General features: G+C 48.5%; 1 protein-coding gene across 1 annotated transcript in view; it reads right to left on the reverse strand.

The window, feature by feature from the left end:
• Positions 1-575: 575 nt before the first annotated feature.
• RSPH3 (radial spoke head 3) overlaps positions 576-19,234 on the reverse strand; it is a 52,378-nt gene continuing 33,719 nt past the window's right edge. Inside the window, exon 9 of the mRNA XM_081141229.1 lies at positions 576-1,373. The gene's annotated coding sequence lies outside the window, so the exon portion shown is untranslated. The remainder of the gene's footprint in view (positions 1,374-19,234) is intronic.

Below are 19,234 nucleotides of genomic sequence, written 5' to 3' on the forward strand. Positions count from 1 at the left end.
GTGAAATAATTTCAGATCCCAATATTAGGAAAAAGAAGTGGAATCTTTTCATCGCTCCTGTCTTGTGTTTCTTTGGTGTCCTCTTGCCTTTATCTCCCACTGGCCCCTTTCTTCTAATTAGATCATACATACATTATCTTGGCCCATGTGAGAAGAATCTGAATGTAAAGGGTCAGCTGCATTCATAGAAGGCCAAGGAGGGAGCAGCCTGGGTTTGGAGGGTGAGATTGGAGAAGCTCTCACTCCCCTCTGAAGATAGCCCATTAGCATCTGATACAGACCCCTTGGGGGCATGCATTCCTCACCTGGTTTTTGTTAAGGGTGTTTAAGAACTTTCTGTTATAAAATGTGAAGGACCCTACAAGCAGGTTAAATCATTACCAGCTCTTATCACCCTCTGTGACTTCATTAACACACTGTGTATTTATCACTTAGCTTCCTAATGACCCAGCATAGTTAAGTTTTGTTAGTGAGAGCAAGTGGAAAAGTAGGAAGAACAGGGACTATTGCCAGGGGAGTTTCTTCATTTACCAAATAAGGTTGTGTATACTAAGTTGTTTTTTGTTTTTTTTTTTATCAACTCCAACATCCAGGACTCTCAGTATTATCTACAGAATAGTGGAAGGAGGGCAGGTGAAATGCTAAGCGGGCATCTAACCTAATACATGATCACCTAGTACTGTTGGGGTCCACCTCACCACACCTTGTGCTCAGGAAAGGGAGACAGCTTTCTTGGGGTCTCCATCTATAGTGCTCTCCTTCCCTCAGGTTCCAGAGATTCCAACCCCAGCCCCTTGGGACTTTTCGTTTTTTGCCTCCATCTAAAGCCGTGGCAGTGAGCCAGTGTCCGGGAGAGATGTTCATGTTGGTCGGCAGTACCTGTCATAAGGGATTAAAGACCCTCCTCCACTCTGCAATACCCGCCAACTGCCAGCCCCGCGTCTCCACACGGCGTTTAGAGCTGGTGGTTCTGTCTTCTCTTGCGCTGGGCGATGAGCTTCTTGAGCGGACGCTGTCTCTCGCTCCTCGTGTTCACCTGTCTCTTCGCACATGCTAAGTGCTCAATTGATGTTCGGTGGATGAACGGATGGGAAGGGGGCAGGGGAGCGAATCACGTTTCTTCAGCGACCGTTTATGCGTCAGCACCAACTTCGATTCTTTCCTCATTTGACACTTCACATCCAGCCCAACCCGCGTGGCTCAGCGGTTGAGCATCGACCTAGGATCCAGGAGATCGGGGTTCGATTCCCGGTCAGGGCACAGGTCCAGGTTGTGGGCTCCTCGATCTCCAGCAGGGGCCTGCAGGAGGCAGCCGATCAATGACTCTCATCACTGAAGTTTCTATCGCTCTCTCCCCCTCTCCTTTCCTCTCTCTGAAATCAATAAAAATATATTTTTAAAAATCAATAAAGACATATTAAAAAAAAGGAAAGAAAAGAAACTTCACATCCAATTAGGCCCTAAAATCCAATGATTCTCATTTCACAATGTCTGTTTGTGCGGCTGCTTCACCAAGTCCTTTCTCCGGGGAGTCCTGTCTCTCCTGGGGAGTAGCCTACTCTCTAGTTTCTTCACCACCAGTTCTCCCTTCCCTAACCATCCTTCACAAATTCATCTTTCTAAAGTACACTTTCCGCTTACCACTGGGCTGCTCAGAGCATGTATTTAACTCACTGTCATGTACACGTTAAAATCCAAATTAATTAGCTCGCTGTCCCATATCCTACTATCCTATCCATAAATGTGTCTTGAGCTGCTATCAAGCCTCTGGGGAGAAGAGGTTCCACCTACACTCTGCTCCAGCCAGATGGGTTTCATCATTGCCTCGGAGCCCTTGCAAACTATCTTCCTGTCTGTCCCAGCAACTTGCATCTTTCCAAGACGTGGCAAGCCCACCTCCTCCCTGGAAGCCCCTTGGGCATCCCAGGCCACCTCAGACTTCTTCCTCAGTAGCACTTAGTCAGCAAACTAAATGTAGAATGGAGTTGAATCAATGGTGACATAATTTTAAATTTCGGCAACAACACAGGCCATCCCAAGGAAGAACAGGGAAGTAAGAGCAGTGACTGGGGTGGGAAACGGGGCAGGGGCAGGGTCTTTGAGTGGCAGAGTAGGTGGGAGCTTGTGTGGAATGATGTCAAAGGCATGACACAGGGTCCCCATCCTGTCATTAAAATACCTGGGCAGCAGATGATTGTTTCTGCAGAAATCTATAACCAGAGAACTCCTCCAATTCTGAGGTGCCCAAGGGCTCTGCTTTCTTTCTAAGCGCTTTGAAACTCAATATGAGTCTATAGGCTCTTTTCTGGGAGCAAGCGAAAGGCAGGAGGAGCAGGTAGAGCGGAGGCCCTGGTTGGCAGAGGTGACCCACTCCCTCCTTCACGGCTCTGTGCCCAGGACCCAACCTGTGTGTGTGTGGGGGGGGGGGGGCTGGAGAGGACCCAGAAAACTCTGTGTGCCAGCACTTTAGTAATTTGCTATCAAGAAAAGAAACTCCCAACAAAACCATGTTTCTTGCTCATTCCCAAAGGTGATAAATTACCCAAGATGATCATAGACCAGGGCTGGTTGACCCAAGATCACCTAAGACATGAGCGGATTGACTTGTGATCACAACTGAACAGGATCTGCTGAGACTGCACATACTGTGCACTTCCTCCTATGGCATGTACTTGAAGTATGTATCGTAAAGCACAAACACCTCTTTTTCTTACTGCAAAAATAACACATTTGTTGTAAAAAAAAAATTTAGAAAATATAGACAAGCAAAAAAAACCAGGAGGAGGGCAGATGCAGGCTGGAGGGGGTCAATGGGGGGAAAATGGGGGATATTTGTAATACTTTCAACAATAAAGATAAATTAAAACAAAAATAAAACCAAAAAGCAAATAATAAAAATCACCCATAACCCTATCATATTTTAGCGTGCAGGAGGCAGCCAATCAATGACTCTCATCATTGATGTTGACATCTTTTAAGTCTCTTAAAGAAGTCCTTGAACTAGATCTGTTCCGTATCTGTGCTTCCTACCTCTCTCTTCCATCCCACTTCTCTCCTAGGGCACATCTTTCTTCTCTCTGCCTCTGTCGTGCCCTAGGATGATCTGAGACGGGGTCATCCACGGGCAGGGACAGAGACCAAGCCAAGCCTCAGTGGGAAGGTGGGCATTGCCCACAGCCTAAGGGAAGTCCTCACTGGACTCCAAGGGCAGGGTGGCTGGTACAGCCCCGGGCTCGGCTCGGGGAGGAACGTGGACTGAGTGAAGCTGGAGGCCTCTGTGTTTTAACTCTGCTTCTACTCAGGCTACTGCTTTCTCACACCTGTCTCCAGACGGCCGACAAGTGACTGTCTGCTCCAGCGTAATGATAGTGGCATTTGGGGTCAGGGAATGGAGCACACTGGCAGAAAGATTTTACTTTTGTATTGAGGTTTAACATACACATAATAAAGCGCATAAAGAAAACTTGTCTTAAGTGTACAACTCAATAAAGTTTTACATTTGTAGGCACCTATATGTCTACATCCCAGCTCAAGATAGAAAACACTCCTAGCACCCTAGAAGCAGTTAAGGCAAAAATTGACCTTTGTCAAGAAAGATGCTGGCCTAGGACATGACTACCTGCCATGATTCACTTTCAGCAAGAAAGTTTTCATTTCAGCCTATCCTATGTGGTTACTTTAGGTCTCCTGAGTTTGTAAAGCTGCCACACAAGCCTCCCCTGAGCTTGTCAGGTTTAGTATATGGTGGCCCCTTTTTGTCCACAAAAAGATGACTCCTTCAACAAGGTCTTTGATTGGTTTGGGTCTTGGGGCCTATGGCTCTGAAGTGCACTCCAAACACTGGGACATATCCTGCTTATAGTTATTATAATAATCTCCCTGGTGTATTCTCTCAAAAACTTATTAAATGCATGTTCTCAGCTGCTAACTGCCAAGAAGATAATCTCCCTAAGACTGGAATGTCACAAAGGGAACAAAGAAAATGACCAATTTTAGGATTATGACCCTGGAACTGTTACTGTTGTAACTAGCTCATTAATAATAATAGGAAAGGAGCAAAAGGGAGGCCAGACATTATAAGCATGGTCATCTGGGCACCTTCACCAGGAAGCTGCAGTTTTCACACTCCCCAGGGAACCACTGATCCATTCCCTGCAAATCACTGGAGGAAGGGACTGGACAAAGGGGAAGGTAGGTGCATGTGCAGTGAGTCAGGGTGACACAGGCAAGGTACTTACCTGTGAATCTAACCTGGGAACAAAGATGATTGGCTAGTGGGGGTGGAGCTGCTGCAAGCATTCGAAAATTTGGGAATACATAAGCCCCAGAGGAAGGAATTCTCTCTCATTCCTCTGGCTTTGCTCCTGCTTCCTTGCACTCACCTGTGTTCCCTCCATAGCCACGTGGCCCTAGAAGACACAAGGCCTGCTGTGTGGACCCCACACACAATGAACTGCAGCTGGGAACACAAGCCAAGCTAGTCTGATGCAGGACTGGGCGGCGCAAATGTGGAGCAGAGACTCTGGGCAATGGTTTTAATCCTAACTCTGCTGAAGACACAGCTGGACTTTTTCCTTGGCGGGATGGAGGGAGATGGGAATTTGGAAACTCAGGGTTTTAATTTCAGGCAAATAAATACCACTCATTGCCCCATCCAAGTCTCAGAAAATTCCTTTTCTCGTGACATTGCAAGAAGCCCACTTCCCCCAGCAACCGGTGGGGACACGGAGTGCTCCCCACTGATAACAGAACTGTGACCTGTAAATATCACAGATTAAGCAAAACTGTCATGCCACGCTGAGGACCAACAGAGCTGCAGAGCAGCAGCTGAGAGGGACACTAACGCCTTAATTTTTTATCACATCTCTCAGTTAAATTGAGAATATGATCAAAAGGCAGGAATTGTTAAACCAAAAAAACCCCCACGAGCCCAAAATGGTGTCATTCACGCTAATAGCCCATGATAACAAACCTAGATTTAATAGCTGGTCTGACTGCAGTTTCAACCTCTCCCAGAAACATAATCAAGCAGCCTGGAATTTTCTGGTCAAGCACCAGTAAGGTGATCTGCCACACAGTCCCCCTCCGTCCCCCTTGGAAACAAGAACAATCTGCATTACAAAAGCCCTTCCCTTTTTCTTCCCCCAAAGAAAAGATGTTTTGGCCCCAAAATAATCCTTTCTTTTCTTTTGCTAATAGCTCCCTTGCTCCACCCTCCTTCCTATAAAATCCTCCCATTTTGTACAACCCTTTGGAGGGAGGGCCCTCTGGTTGCTAGGTGGGATGCCGCCCTATTCAAGAATCTCTTAATAAAGCCAGTGAGATCTTTAAATCAACTCAGTTGAATTTTGTTTCTTAACAACATTCAAATGAAGCTTTAAAATGTAGAAAATAATACCTAAATTTCATTTAGAAATATGTAAACGGTTAGTAAAAGAATTCAAGATAGGAGTGGCTTCTTGAAGGGAGATTAGATTTAGGGTTAGGGTTATGCTGAGAATTATTTTTGTAATGTTTTAGTTCTTAAACTGGGAGGTGGGGAATAAAAGGTGTTGATCATATTACTTTTTATGCCTTTGTATATGTTTAAAATATTTCATTAAAATAAAAGGAAGAAAGGGAGGGAAAGAAGCCACTTGAGCCCCTCTCGGCCTTCGTGGGGTGGGGTGGCGGGCTGAAGCGGGAGTGGGGGACAGTGTTGCCGAGATGGGGTTCACATCCTAACCTTGATCCTTTCCCCTGAGATCCCTCTTCTCTGCACTTTCCCTCCATCAGCAGTTTAGAGATTCTTGTGGGACTCATCTGTGCTTCTGTGGGTGCCTTCGTCAGCAAATACTTGTTAAACACTAAAATCTTGGGAGTGGAAAGAAAATTTCACAGTAAAGTTAAATGTAAGAGTCATCCAGAACTCTGAGTGTCGGACAAGACTGATTAAAAATAGTTGTGCGTGCCCGGCCCACCTGGCTTGGCGGTTGAGCATTGACCTAGGATCCAGGAGATCATGGTTCGATACCTGGTCAGGGCACATGCCCGGGTTGTGGGCTCCATCCCCAGTTGGGGGCGTGCAGGAGGCAGCCAATCAGTGACTCTCATCATTGATGTTTCTCTCTCTCTCTCCCTCTCCCTTCCTCTTTCTGAAATCAGTAAAGATTATATATAAAAAATAGTTGCGCGTTGAAACTCAACCTTTAAATTTGATCATAGGAAACTTTTATCGCTTCGATGTGAATCTCTAATGTTTAAACTAGGAGTTTTCAAGTGGTGACTCTTTCCAGAGGCCTGCGATACTGATCCCAGGACAGGGAAGCAATCTCGGGTGATAAATAGGCCTCCCTGGGAAGCGGGCCCCTGCTAAGCTTCCTCTGGAAGGGCCGCCTCCCTGTATTGCAAACATCTCTCCGCGGCGGTTTCAGTTCCAAGCCAAACCAGTTCTACAGCATGCTTTTGTACCTTTCCAGAGACTGATCCGAATCAGCTTGCCAGGGCTCTAAAACCCATTGGATTCTTTCATTTCTTAAAAGCTGCTTTCTTTTGAAAGCCGTGGGGTGAACCATAAAATTAACATCTAAAAAGACTTAGCAGCCATTGAACGCCGCCCTGAACGCAGGGGGAGCTCGGCCCTCCCTGCGCTGAGCTTCCTGAGAGCACTTGGACTTGGCCGGGGGCTTTGCAGGTGGGAAGGGGGTGGCTGCTGAGATGGGGGTCCCCAGGCGGGGGGCAGAGACGGATCGTCCCCTACCCCCCCCACCCCCCAGTTCTCACAGACCTCAGTTCAGACAGCAACGCTCCCTCCTCCCTGTGTTTAATCCTGTCTCTGGCTCGGTTCGAAGCCGACTTCACATGTTTTAAAAAAAGAACGAGGGAGGCCCGTTTTAGTTACTTTCACTTCCCTACAGCTTTGATTACCTCATTAGGTAAAATATTTTTGCATGTGCACTTTCATTTCTATCTCACATTGTCCTACGAAATGTCAGACTGTAGACATTTTCTTTTTAATGGAAGAGCAAAGACTGACTTGAGGATTCGCGTTCAAAGTGTTCACGGAGCGGGGCCCAGCGAGGCGCCCGGGAGCACCGCGGGTCCCCACTGCTCGCTGTTGGCCCGGGTCTCTCTTTCCCCTTCTTGTCCCCCCCTCTCCAGCTCTGTGGACTTCGAGGAGAAGGGGCCTACGAGGGTTGAAGAGAGACAATCTCTTCTTCAGTTGTTTAGCAGCATCATGACTTCTGATGATTGAATTTCTTGCATCTTTTTAAAAAAATGTTGTTATTGATTTGAGAGAGGAAGGGACAGGGAAAGAGAGACAGAAACATCCATGAGGGAGAGTCACTGACTGGGTGCCTCCTGCACGCCCCCGACTGGGGTCAAGCCCGCATCCCTGCACGTGCCCCGACGGGGAATTGAACCTTTGGCGCACAGGACGTCATTTAACCACTGAACCACATTGACCAGGTGAGTTTCTTGCATCTTTAACCCCCTCAGGAAAAATCTGAGCCTGGCTCTACCCTTAGCAATTCAGGTAGGTTCCTGCACCTCCGAAAACCTGAGTGATGGTCACAGGACATTGTTGGTCCACGTGTGGAGTTGCCACGCGGCTAACCAGATGACACTTGGGAGGTTACTTCCAGCAACTGGCAGGCAGGAAGGGGACTTTGTGTGACCAGGCAGGTGTTTGTTGTAGCCCCTGGTACTGCTCAGGGGAATGGGGCAGAGGTGGGATGGAGGGGTCCCAGCCACAGGAAGCCAGCTGCACTCGGTGGGCAGGTTCCTGGGGCTTTGACTCTCTTCTACTTTGGCCTGATGGCGACATTCCACGTGGAGGGGGTTTGGGAACGTTGATCTTTACTCCACAGTCCAGCTCCTTGGAAAAGGTTTTTGCTCCCGTCATTCCTCCTCATCTGGCCCTTGTCCAGCCGTCCTGCCCTGCGGGTTGACGTCTGCCCTCCACTCGCCCTCGTGGCCAATCCCAGGGCCTCTCCAGCCGGGGCTCCCAGCAGCTCTGCTGGTTTGCTTGGCTCACTCCCTTCCTTAAACTCTACTGAGCGTCTAGGTTTTTCCTTTGATCTCTCTGGCTTCTGGTTTCTCCGTCTCTTTGTCCTGTGCTCATGGGCTGGCATTCCCAGACTCCTGGCTTCGGAGTCGAGTGACATGGGCTCAGATCCCAGCACTCCATTCACTACCCTGGGGCCTGGGACAAGTCATAGGACTCGCTTACACCTCAGGTGCCTGCCTGTGAGATGGGCTTATCTCGCACATGCCTCATTCAGGAGATTAAATGAGACAATGCTTATAAGTGCCTCACACAGTCTTTCACGGAGTAAGTACTTCATAGATGCTAGTGAATGTTATTGTGATTTTTTTCTCACTTTTTCTGCTCCTCTATCCACTGCACTCGATGCCTTAGCCTCTTCCTGGGCCCTGGAGGTAGACCTCCAATCCCGCCCTTCCCCGACTCCCACCCCAGCCTCAGCACCAGGAATGTTCCAGACCAGGTCTGTGATCATGGATAAAGACTGCACATGGTTCATAAAGGGAACAGTGCTAGTGATGATCCCACACTGCCCACTGCACAAAGCCCTGGGCTGAGCTCTCTTGCTGGGCGTGCACGTGGTCCCAGGAAAGGGGGCCTTTTCCGTGAGATTCGGGTACATTGGAAAATTCACTCCCTCGTGCTGTCAAGCCTGCATCGTTCTGGTTAAGGGAATGAGATGGATATTAGGAGGTTTCCCAAGAAACTTTTAATTTTATGCATTCTAACATTTTTTCTGTACTGTGTGACACAAACAGTACATTCTATCGTTGCGTTGTGATAGAACTCCTGTGCGGGTTGTGACCCTTGGTGGACAGGGGTGGTGCCCATCTCCTGTCCCCTGTCCCTTCTAGTGCCACCTTACAGACCCCACTCCTGCTGTTTTGGGGACTGGCCCTGCTCTCCACCTCTGCCCTCAGTCACGGCTCCTTGAATCGGGGGAGCAAAGGAGGTGCTTGGTGGACACTGCCAGCCAGTATGTGCTTCTGCGCTTGCAGGGGGTTATCTGGGAGGAGGGAGGTGAGTGACGGGGTTCTCTCTAGGGCCAAACTCTCGTCAGGCTCCTCTGAGCCTTTTTCAACTAGTCTCTGTCCTCGTACATGACATTAGTCATCTTAGCCAGAATCCTGCCCCCTCGATGTCTGATCCTCTCATATCTGATCAAATCCCTCACCCGCCAGCCCCCAGGTGACTGATACCTGACCACCTGGCCCGCCTGCAGCAAGAATCTGTTAGGTCAGTTCAGCCAGAACCCCTGGACCCTGGATGTTTCCTTAGTAATTTCCTGTCCACTGACCCCGCTCTGCAACTTGGCTAGAAAGTCCCACTTTTCCTAGCTTCTGGAGTGACCCCCCCCCCCCCACTGCAAACCCCAGCGCCCGCCCCACCCCATGGCAGCCGCGCTGAAGGGAGCCGGCCGGCCTGTCACAGGATCCAGAGCAGCCTCTCCTTACCGCGGGGGTGCGGAGCTGCTGCCCGAGCGGGGGGGGGACAGTCTGGCTGCTGGGGGGGGACAGTCTGGCTGCTGGTGGTCAGCTCTCCTGCGCTTTGCCGTTGGCAGTTATATTTGCAGGTAAAGGACAGGAAAAGCTACTGAGACACTATGTTTTGTCCTGTTCTTGGGGGATCTGAAAGAATGAAAGGTCATCATTCCTTTTTCTACTCCCAGAAAGGCAGCCAAACCTTTATGCCCTGGGGCCTAGATCAAGGATTGCAAAACTCGGTTCGCTCAGCAGGGCTATGAGTTTGGGAGGTAGCCCCAGAGCAGCGACAGGGAACAGCGGGGACTGTGACAGAGCAGACAACATATGTCCTCTCTGCAGCACGTGGGACTGGGCCTGGTATTGTCAGGACACCTGCTTTTTAAATAGAAGATAGAAAGTGGGGGTTTTATGTGAAAATTCTAGATTTTTTAAGTGTCAGCAAGTACAAAAGCAAACAAACCAAATGGGGCCCAAAACAACTTAGAATTTTGCTTTCTGGCATCAGGTTTGCAATATCTGGGCTACAGTCTTGTTACCCTTCTAGTTGGGGGGGGAAAGTTATGAGGCTGAAATTGTCCCCACAGGCCCCCCCAGCACCAGAGGAGAGGAGGGAGGCTGCCGCTGAGATGGGAACAGGAGAGTGGATGGCTTGAGTTTAGGACTTTGGGGGTTTCCACTGCTGGGTGGTGGCAGCTGGGGGCCAGAACTGTGCCCTGTGTACCTGCAGGCTTTTGGATGGGGCATCTGAGGGGTGGGCCCTCCCAGAACAGCCAGCCCAGTTCGGAAATCCGGGCTCGAATCTTCACACTGAGGCTCAGCCAGGAAGAGGTAGGCACCCACCTTCCTGAGGACCAAGTGGGGCTTGTCCCTTCCCGTCCCACAGGCCCTTCCTTCCGGTTCTCTGACAGCTCAGGCCTGAGTTCCTGCAGAAGCCTGGGGGAGCCTGGAGGGAAATCCCCAAATCATGGCTGGGGCTGGATCTTCTGGCAGCCAGAACTGAACCAACAGGGAAAATAGAAACAGACACAGAGCAGGCTGACAGTTTGGGGTGGGGTGGGGCCGGGTGGGGTGGAGAGATTGAGCAAAAAACGAAAATAAAAAGAGAAAGAAGTCATGGACACAGACAACAGTGTGGGATTGCAGGGTGGGGCGGGAGGGGAGGCCCTGCCCTTAAATTACCCTCGTTGTTATAAATTCTAGGGATGCGAGTTCCTGTCACTGTCTCCACTTGAGCAGGACTCGGGAAACGCTGCGGAGGCCTCGTTTCCCAGAACACGGCCGCCTGACTCACCCTCTAATGTCTGAGCCACTGAGTTTTTACTGCTCTGTCATTATTTTAATACTTCCTCTCCCCTCGCCGGTCTCTCCTTAGGGGCCTCGCATGTCTAAGCTGGAATTCAGGGGTGTCTTCACTCTGCCTCCGTCCTAACTGAAGGGTAGAGCTTCGGGAGCCCAGGCTGGTCTGCTCTGAGGTTTTCATTCGTAAGCTCGTCTGCGCACCTGGAACCTCCCCGACCCAACTGAACTTGCTGCAACCTGTGTCCCTAGGAAATGCCAACCTCGAGTCTCAGAAAAGGCTGTTTATGTGGAGAATAAACGAGGCCGGAACGCGGCGTCCCGGCGGGGAAACGAAACGCTTACCTTTCCCACCGGCAGGCAGGCCTCTCTTTTCCGAAGGCGGGGCTGGCGGCTCTGGAAGGATCCTTCCAGCTGCTTGAACTTAGGGCCCGGAGGTCCTTGAAGGGAATTGGTGGGCGGCGTCTCGGCCTCCGGTTTCCTCCCAGGTGTAGCCCTTAAAGGAGGGACAGGAGTGCCCTAAGCTGCAGAGGTCCCCGGGCGTCCTCGTGCTTGCTGCTGGGTCTTGGGGCGATTGTGCCCGGGCTGTAGCATTATCTTGAACGGCGCCCTCCACGCTTCCATTCCCTCTTCCTTTCCGGGCCACCTCGCTGCAGTCTTGACTTTTCAGCTCAATTTATAACTTATTTGGCATAAGATATTGTCAGCGAGGCTAATGGAAAATCCCACTAAAGGAGGCAAAACTCTCTCGATCCGGACCAGTTAGCTATTAATTGGAGCTGGCACGTGTCCTCAGAGCGCCTTTCTTCAGTGAGGCTCGCAATCCAGGCCGGCCTCGTCTGCCGGGCGGAGGCGGCGTTTCCAGGCATCTCACTTGCCTTCTGGCAGCAGCCCAGCTCTTCTCACGTCTGTATTGAGTGTCATCCAAGCTAATTGCCTCTTTCCTCCCTGAGTTTATTTTTTATAGGGTGTTACCTCTTAGCAGTCCCAGCCTCAGGCTGGCTGCTGCATACAGAGGCGAGTGACTAATGTCCCAGCTCCCAGGCTGGGACCACAGGGGCGACCCTAGGGCTCCAGGCTGGGAGGTGGCAGCGACATGTCTCACCAAGATGCCTCCTGGGGCTCCGATGTGACCCCCTGAGTGGGAGTGGGAAGGAGGTGTGACCCAATGCGGAGGGAGTCCGAGAAGACAACTGCCCCAGAAATAAAGAGGCTTTGTTTTGAAATTTCTCATTGGAAACGAATTCCTTTGGTTGAGCTTTCTCCCTTTGGCAGTTGTGTGTGTGTGTGTGTGTGTGTGTGTGTGTGTGTGTGTGTGTTTAAAAAAATTTTTTTTTTCTTTAAAGGTGTTACATATTGCTGGGCAGGTGTGGCTCAGTGGCTGAGCATGGACCCATGAACCAGGAGGTCCAGGTTCAATTCTCCGTGAGGGCACAAGCCCGGGTGTGGGCTCATCCCCGGGAGGGGGGTGCAGAAGGCAGCTGATGGATGACTCTCATCAGTGATGTTTCTATGTCTCCCTCTCCTTTCCTCTCTCTGAAATCAATAAAAATATATATATTTAAAGTGTTACATATTCATTGCCAAAAAAATTTAAAAATTCAAAGAGGTAACAAACCACTAAAATAATGAATAAAGTACTATATACATAGAATTCATATTTATATCCTTATACCAGGTCTCTCTACATACAGGGGTGGGCAAAAAAGTAGGTTTACTGTTGTAAGTACATGCAAGTCTATTCTTGTATTATTATTTACTTATTAATTATTGTATTATTGATTTGTATTACAACCATATTTATTTTAAAAATGCTATTGCACAATACACACATCCTTGTTACTCTTAAAACTGTATCACTCAGTGAGTACCTTTCCTTTTGAATAAATAGCAATTTATATAATCATTATACGGTTCTGTCAAGTGTATTTAAATAAAGAAGTTGCCTAGAGAGCTCCCAGCTTTATGTTCGGGGAACACCTTTTCATGGAGCCTTATGTTAGTATTATAAGGTGTATAAATAGAAATCTTTTTCTACCACCTTAATTTTTCCTTTAGAAGATGCTGAGTGTTCTTAGAGAGGTAGGACGCCAAAGCCATGTACTCGAAGGCTGGTGAACACCGACGGCCACCGGGGCTAAAGCCAGACCAAGGACGCCCTCCCACATGGGATTAGTACCTGGGTGCCCCCCACCCCCTGTTCCTCCCCCCCCCCAGTGGCTGAAGCCTGGGGGGCTTTTGTGTCTGTTCCTCAGCTTCCCTTTGAGGCAGCCCTGGGTTTGAAGCTGTGTCGTGCTTGAGGATGCCCAGCCCGGGGGCGGGGGAGCTGGGCAAAGACCCATTTAGTGACTGTGCCGGGCAAATGGAGGACAGGCGGTTCTGGAAGACACAGTCCCCGCGCCCACGGGATCATTACCTGAGAAGTGGCCACAGAATGAAAATGGAATTTAACAAAATACACAAAACCTGGGTTCCTCCAACAGGGGCCCGCCCCCGAACCTAAGGTACCACTGCCTGGGGCCGCGATGGCCTGTAAGGGGCCAGGGAAAATATTCTACCCCATGCAGAGCAAACATTTCACCCTGACTCACCTCTTCAGGGAGGATGTCTTTGGGGCACGCGTGGCCGTGCTTTAGCGGTGGCCGGGCGGGATTGTCACAGCGCAGGCCCTGAGGAAAGGGCAGCTGCTGCGGGCGTTTTTGCAAGTTGCTGGAGCTGCCATCCCGCAACCCTCGGGGCCCTGAAGGAGAGAAGCCCTTCGGAGGCTTAGGGTGTTGGGGCCCTGCTGGTCCAAGCTGCGAAAAGAACTCAACACCCTTCTGTCCCGAATAATAGCACACAATTCCAGCAAACGCCAGGGATTCAGAAAAATGCTAGTACTGACACTAAAGGCGGATAGTACTTAGCAGGAGGCGCTAGGCCTGTGAGGAAGGTGCTGTCATCAGGCCACACCGCTGAGGGGGACACAGGCAGCCAGAGGCCCATGAGCGCGAGGCCCCTAAAGGGCGAAGCTGGCTGGCACCCTGCAGCTGGTCTATTCGTGCCACTGCGTGTCTTGTGGAGCTGTTTGCAGTCATTAATTCACGTGTCACACTAGAGCCTCCTATTTTCAAAATTTGCAACTACTCTGCACACACAAAAAATACTGGGTTGGTAAGAAAGTAATGGCTCTCGCCTCAGACTCAAAGAGTAAACTTTCTCATTCTGAATGTACTTATTTATTCAAGAAATATACAAAGGGTATAGATTATGTGCCAGACACTGTTCTAGGCACTTGAACCACGTAGGTATTTATAATAGATGTACAGACCATACAGAGTAGCTACTCTATACAAAGATTCCTGCCCTCATGGAGTTTACCTCCTACAGGGTAATTTACCTGGGAGCTGAAAGATGAAGCACAGGGGAAATCATGTAGACTAGCAGATATTAGGCCACTGTATAGAAAACCAAAGCTTTAGAGGGGGCCCTACCCAGGGCAGACCCCTGTGTAACTGCAATGGGGAAGTTGCACTTCAGCCCCTCTCCCAAACTCTCAGATTTTTCATTAGATTCCAGCAGTCTTCTTTTCCTGCCTCCCAATGGGTCACGCCATCTTCTGGAGCTACTTCATCTCCTGGTCCTAGCACCAGACACTGCCCATCCATCCATCCATCCATCCATCCATCCATCCATCCATCCATCCATCCATTTAGCCATCCAACCATCCAACTATTTATCCATCCATCCATCCATCCATCCATCCATCCATCCATCCATCCATCCATCCATCCAACCATTTAGCCATCCAACCATCCAACTATTTATCCATCCATCCATCCATCCATCCATCCATCCATCCATCCATCCATCCATCCATCCATCCAACCATTTATCCATCCATCCATCCATCCATCCAACCATCCAACCATCCAACTATCCAACCATCCAAATACAGAACACATTATCACACCTTCTTCACCGCATCATATATGCAGTGTTACCACCTGAAGATCCTGCCGCAGGTTCACAGAGGGCCATGGGCTGTCTCATTCACCTGTATGTCTTTAGAATCTAGTACAGAACCTGGTACCAAGTAGAAACTCAAAGGTTATCAAATGAGCGATTGAAGAAATTCACCAGATGGATGGATGGATGGATGGATGGATGGATGGATGGATGGATGGATGGATGGGCAGTGTCTGATGCTAGGACCAGGAGTTGAACTATGTCTGGAAGACAGCGTGGAATCCAGTGAAAAATCAGAGTTTGGGAGAGGGGCTGAAGTGCAACTTCCCCATTGCAGTTACACAGGGGTCTTCCCTGGGTAAGGCTCCCTCTAAAGCTCTTGGTTTCTTATACAATGGCCTAGTATCTGCTAGTCTACATGACTTCCTTTGTGCTTCCATCTTTCAGCTCCCAGGTAAGTTACTCTGTAAGATGTAAGCTCCATGAGGGCAGGAATCTTTTTATTGAGTAGCTACCATGTATTGTTCATCTTCAGTTGGGAAGGTTAAAACAAATGGAGGGAGTATCTCTTCTAATTTTGCTTCTTCCCTTCAGAAGCATCTGCTGGGACTTCTAGGGTGAGGATCAGAGCCAGAAATAGCTGTAGAGCTGTTAGGATGACTCTTTTATTATGGTAGAGCATTAAACAGCTGCATCAAATTACCCATGTGAGTTATGGACTGGGCCCAGGCTCATTGTGAGGGGCCCACTGGTTATTGCCTGGCAGGTTGTGCAAAATCAGGTGAGGGTATTTTCAGGTGAACTTTGCCAGTCATCTTGTGATAAGAACCTCATAAAGCAAGATCTTGCATTTTTGTGAGACAGTCTCTCTCTCTCTCTCTCACACACACACACACACACACACACACACACACTTTTCCCCCTTCAGGATATAAAGATGTTTTATGTTATTATTTTATTTTTTTAATCTTCACCCGGGGATATTTTTTCCATTGCTTTTCAGAGAGAGTGGAAGGGAGAGAGAGAGACATCAATGTGAAAGAGACACACTGGTTGGTTGCCTCCTGCACACTCCCCGAGTGGGGCAGGGATTGAGCCTGCAACCGAGGTACGTGCCCTTGCGGGAATTGAACCCAGGACCCTTCGGCCCACAGGCCAATGCTCTAACCACTGAGAAAAACTGGTTAGGGCAGGATATAAAGATGTTTTAGAAGAAATAATAGCTCAGCTTCACAGAGGACCAGAGAAATTCACATCAGAGATTGGGGGTCAGTAACAGACACAAAAATGGCTCATCTCTGCCCAGGAAATGTTCTGCACTCGGGAACCTCCAGGCTGCTTGGTCCTGCCCTTGCTGAAGCGGAGAGTCTGTAGAAATCTTACACCACACTTGGCGTCGGCCCTGAGTATTGGCAGGTCTTGCATTCCACATGTGGGCAAAAAATAAGCGACCATTCCCACCTTGACTGACTCATACAACAGAAATAGGAGCTCACGTTTCAGGGAAGGGCGGGACCGTGAGGCCAGGGTCCACCAGCTGGAGGACAGATGAACAAACCAAGGACTGGCCAAGTGAGGGGACAGCGCTCGCCAGCAAAAGAATGAACTATTGTGCTTGCAACAGGCTGTATCCCCAAATAATCGCGCTGAGTAAAAGAAGCCAGACGAGAAAGGAGGGTACAGCCAGTCGGCTCTCTGTATCTGCGGGCTTCACATCTGTGGGTTGGACCAACTGTGGATGGAAAATATTTAGGGGAAAATCCCAGAAAGTTCCAATAAGCAAAACTTGAAGTTGCCGGTGCCCAGCACTACGCTGAATCCATTTGAATGAAGTGCTGTGCAGGCAGAGCTGGCTGCAGCCTATAACAAATGCAGGTTATACACAAAAACGATGCAATTCTGTATAAAGGACCGGAGCATCCTCAGGTTTCAGCATCTGCAGGGGATCTTGAAACCAATCCCTGCAGATACCCAGGGATCACTGTGTACTATATGATTCAGTTTCTATAACATTTTAGACAGTGCAAACGCATCTGTGGTGACAGAAGGCAGATCAGTGGTTGCCTGGGGTGGGGATACATGTGGGTTCCCAAGGGACATGATAAAAACTGTTGAGGGTGATAGATGTGTTCATGATCTTGACTGTGGTGATGATTACATGGGCAGATACATGTCCAAAACCTATCAAATTGTATACCTTAATTATGTGCTGTTTACTACATGTGGATTATACCTCAATAAAGACACATGAGCAAAAATATCTAAGGTATAGCTAGGCTAAACTGCATGATTTTTAATGAGATAGGAAATGACTAAGAAACTTTTATACCACAAAAATGCTCCCTCGTTCTCACAGAAAAGCCTTTAAACCGAGTTACTGAGCTTAAAGATGAGTTACATAATTTTCTTATGTAAAGAGACAGTGTTCCGAATTTGCTAATGTTTTCTGCCATTCTAAAGATGCTCTCAATTTCCAGACACTTTCTCCACCCCCTGGGTGCTACCCTCCTCCCATCAGAGAGAGAGTTCTTGGTGGCTTTTTCAAAAAACAAAATATATATATGCATAATCTGATCTTTCATGGTCAAAGGAGTTATTTTAACATTGAGTAGGTCAGTAATTGCTTTATAAAAGAAACTTTAGGTAGAACATTTAAAAACATGTTTGGAACTATTTCGATCATTATGTGATTTTGTTACTGAAAATGATGTGTGTCATATTTTCCCACTTCAAAAATTGGATACAGAATTTTTTAACCTGCTTAAAATGTTCTAAATGAAAATGTTAGACTTTTAAACCAGTTATTAACATTGTGAAAATGGAACACTCTTACTAGTTTGCAAGAACAACTAATTGGCAGTTGTCATCAAGGATGTAAATTCGCTAGCTAATAGTCAACCAAAGACTTTGTGTAATTGGCAAATGAGACTGATAAATGAAGGCTGTCATCTAATAAACACAGTTAATGACCTTTCTTCTCTTTGGCTCTTCTCATCTTTCCAGAGGTGCCTTTCTTGGCTAAAGGCGCCTATGAAAACCAATAATAAACAGAAGGAACTTAACCCCAGGCCTTCAACTTCCTGTATCATAAAGGATTAAACCAATATTTTAAAAATTATGACTTTTAAATCATATTGCTCTCTCTAAAATATTAACATTATATATAATAGTAATTCTTATATATACTATGTATAACATTAATTCTAATTTATACTTTTAACGGGGATAGAACATCTTTGGTACCATTAACAATTGAAAATATTATTTTAGGAAGCTCACTAATAGGGATACAAGGTAAGGAAGTGGTAACTTCTGCTCTCGGGATGTTTCTGAAGATGCTCTCGTCTGGACACTTCCTCCCACCCCTTTGGTGCTGCCTCTTCCCACAACTAGTGACTTGGGCGGGGACACGGGCCTGGCTTATTGCTTGAAGAGAGTTTGGTTCTAAAGATAGTCACGGGCTTTCAGAGGCACAAATTCAGGGTCTGTCCTGGTTCTCCGGGAGCAGTCCCGGGTCTGAAGAGCCTCTCAAGCCCTCAGCAGTCACATGTTGGTGTTGTTAGAGCATGTGATCATGGTATAGTTTAACAAAGTGACCTTTAAAAACGGGGTAGCACTCATGATGACTGTCAATTATTAAACAGGTGGAGGACTGGGAAGCGCAGGTTCCAGAGCAGCTGACCAAGCAGGTGCGTCACAGAGGACAGTGCCCTAGCTGTCCTGTGCCATAAACGAAGCCATCTAAGCCTCTTCGTGGCTGACTCGAGGAGAGTGACTGCAGATACTACTTGGCCCCAAATAAATTTGGAGAAGCCTAAAATGTATGCAAGCGAGGAGCCCGAGTAGAGGCTGTGATGCGCTTTAGACAGCCCCTCTCTCTCGGTCACACCTTCAGGTCACCCGGAGAGCTCGTGGAGGACACCCTGGGGCATTGGCGTCGAGGTGAACACCCTCAGGGCGTGCCTTGTGCACTCATGGCTGAGAACCTCTGTTTTAAACCCATAATTGTCATCGCGTCTACTTGACTTATACTTCTGGTGATTATACAGAAACTGGCATTCACCTTGTCCTTCTGCCGAAAACACAAGAAAAGTGGACAGAATGTGAGCCAACTATTCTGAGGCACTGACAGGCAGTGCAGGACTGCGATCCTGGGGTAAGGGGACACACCTGATGACCTCCCCGGTGACCTGGCTCGCCCGCTGTGCAGGGGGGCCGGGGCCCAAGCTGGGCGGTGGCCGAGCTGAGCTGAGGAGGCCGAGACTGGGGCTCCGCTTCAGCTAAGCTCCCGCAGCCAGACGGGAAACAGCCTGAGTGTCCCCGACGGATGCGTGGATAAAGCAGCTATGGCCCGCAGATGAGGGAATATTACTCAGCCATAAAAAAGAATGACCCGCCTTGAGGGTATTATGTATGCTAAGTGAAGTAAGTCAGGCAGAGAGAAAGACAAATACTCTATTTTCTCACCTACATGTGAAAT

Source organism: Miniopterus schreibersii (genome assembly GCF_964146895.1).
Source record: "Miniopterus schreibersii genome assembly, chromosome: 6".
NCBI classification, from domain to species: domain Eukaryota; kingdom Metazoa; phylum Chordata; class Mammalia; order Chiroptera; family Miniopteridae; genus Miniopterus; species Miniopterus schreibersii.